General features: G+C 36.4%; 1 pseudogene; it reads left to right on the top strand.

The window, feature by feature from the left end:
* The first annotated feature begins 760 nt into the window (after positions 1 to 760).
* Positions 761 to 2,048, top strand: LOC149566694 (autophagy-related protein 18b pseudogene; annotated as a pseudogene).
* Positions 2,049 to 2,514: the final 466 nt, after the last annotated feature.

The following is a 2,514-nucleotide window of genomic DNA, read 5'->3' as shown; positions in this document are numbered from 1 at the left end:
AATGAGCCGAAGAAACTCATGGTATAGAACCGAAATCTGAAGTGGAACAGTCATGCAATTTGAAAGACTATCGGAAAACACGTGCTTGAAGATGGAGGCTCCCACATAACAAGTAAACACTCAGCTCTGTAAGAAGATGGCCAATCAGAACAACAAAAGCAGCAGACCGAGCACATCACACTTCTTAGACTCAGTCATATGTCAATAGGCGAAACATACCATGTATCTGAACCATCAAGGATCAAGTTCTAAATAATGCATGGTTAAGTCTTAACAGATCGATTCACTCTCCAGTCTGCATCGGTGGCATCTAGAGTCAATGGCTTGGCACCTGAAGGAATCCTGCACCAATTGTTTGACCAAATGCCTCGTGTACACCATCTCCACCCAAAGGTTATTCAGAAGTATATAAGGGCAGGTGTTAGTGAATAAAAATTCGAAAATAAACAAACAAATGTTTTATGAACATTATATTGATCCGTTATACTTTACCCTTCCTCAATTATAAGATGTGTAATGTTATATGAGAAAAGATCAGGCCGATAAGATTTGGGAGACAAGCAGGTTCCAGATTCGGTTACGGTAACCAAACGATGTGCCCACACTTTAATAAAAAATCAGCATGTTAGTAACAGGTGTCGAGGAGTGAAAAATACCTTAATGACATGGAGCTTTTTTATATCGGTTGGAAATTCAACGAAGTTTCATCCAACGAGATTGTTCGAAAGTCTTTGTAAAAACACATCCTAAGTAAACAAGGGATGGTTATAAGATTTTTAATTGTGAAGGTGGCAACTTGTGTTATCGAAAAGATGATGGGGCTATAAACATTGTGAAGATGCTCTACAGTACAAGCTTGCTTTCCATAGTTGGAGCTGGTGAGCAGCCTGCATTATCTCCTCGTAGGCTCTGTTTGTCCAATACCAAGACAAGAACTTTTTTCAAAAAGCTAAATTTTGTCACAGCTATTCTTGCAATTCGACTAAATAGGAAAAGACTTTTGGTGTTAGAGGAGAGTACATACATTTATGATTTAAACAACCCAATCATTTTGGATTCAATTGATACTGTCCCTAACCCAAAAGTTAAATGCTCATAAGTCACCATTGGCAGCCATGGCTTTGTCTTCAGATGGATCATATTTAGCTACAGCTTCAGAGCAAGGAACTGTTATAAGGGTTTATCTAGTGTCACAACCTTCAAAGAGATTCACTTTCCAGAGGGGTACATATCTAGTTGTTATCTATTCTCTTTCATTTGGACCACCTTCACACCTTCCTCGTCTACTTGCAGCAACCAGCTCCTCTGGTTCTGTGCATATTTTTACCCTTGGGCTGATAACTACAGAGAGGAACAAAAGATCTTTTGGGTTGCTTGCAACTGTAATACCAACTTCTCTCAGTGATGCATTAGAACCTTCTTATCATCATGTTGTGCTTCACAGTGTACTCCCTACAGGAGTCAAGACTCGAGCAATAATTTGCAATGTTAAAGAAGTTAGCATGGTAAAGGTGATGGGTTTGACAACAAACATACTAAGGGTTCGGATACTCAGTATTACTTATATTAGCTATTTCACCGATTACAATGTCATATTAGATGATGACAATAAACACCCATGGAATTTAGAGAGAGAGTGTAATCAGCTAGCAAGAGGTCAACAGTGACAAGGAAAATCCTCCAGATAAAAAAAACTTATAATTCTAATGTTGTTGTACATATTTTTTATGATCATTGAGATAGCTAAATGATACAGGAAAGAAGCTTTGGCAATGCTAGTTCTATTATAACTATGAGACTTCAAGTGTTTATAATACATCTTCAATTAGATGGCGAGTAGTTTGATAATTATAAACTTAATCATATGGATTAGATAGATGTCTATTCAATTCTTCTTCTCGAGCAAGGTCAGATGAAGAGACAAAGTCATTTTGGTTCTTCTTATTGTATCTTCGTAAGTCCATGGCTTCAAACTTTTCAAATTTTGGAATTTGAAACACTTCACATTCTCATGAAGATCACATATTGTAATCCCTATATAAACTATTGTAAATAGAGATTGAGGGGTTTGGCCTTTTCTAGATACAGTCAGAGAGTTGGAGTAGGAGGGGGAAAAAAAAATTGATGTATCAGACTTAATATTGCAGAGCCAATAAAGAGGATTTTATGTCAATGGTTTTCTATTCCATTTGATTAGTCATTGCTTCTATGTGTCTTTCTTTTTCCGAATTACAGAAGGAGAGAAAAGATGTTTTATTCTTTTGTCATGAGGATATGAATTATCCACAGTAAGAAGTGCTTTGGCGTATTCAAAAGAAAGATTCATTAGAAGTCTTTAATCATCTCATTTATTTTTCTATTAGTGTTTGTTGTAGGTTAATTAAATGCTAAGTATATGGATTCATAAGAATTGTGAGTTCTATTGCTTGGTTTATAGATTAGAAAGTTTTTCTTGCCTGGATTAAGTCTTGTTTAGGCTTAATTCGGTTTGCCTCTTCTGCTCTCGGGTTAAGA

The sequence above is a fragment of the Cupressus sempervirens genome, chromosome 3, assembly GCF_028749045.1.
Source record: "Cupressus sempervirens isolate cs-2001-9-10 chromosome 3, ASM2874904v1, whole genome shotgun sequence".
Taxonomy (NCBI): Eukaryota; Viridiplantae; Streptophyta; class Pinopsida; order Cupressales; family Cupressaceae; genus Cupressus; species Cupressus sempervirens.
Note: the sequence above shows the minus strand (reverse complement) of the source record. Positions and strands in the feature narration are given on the sequence as shown.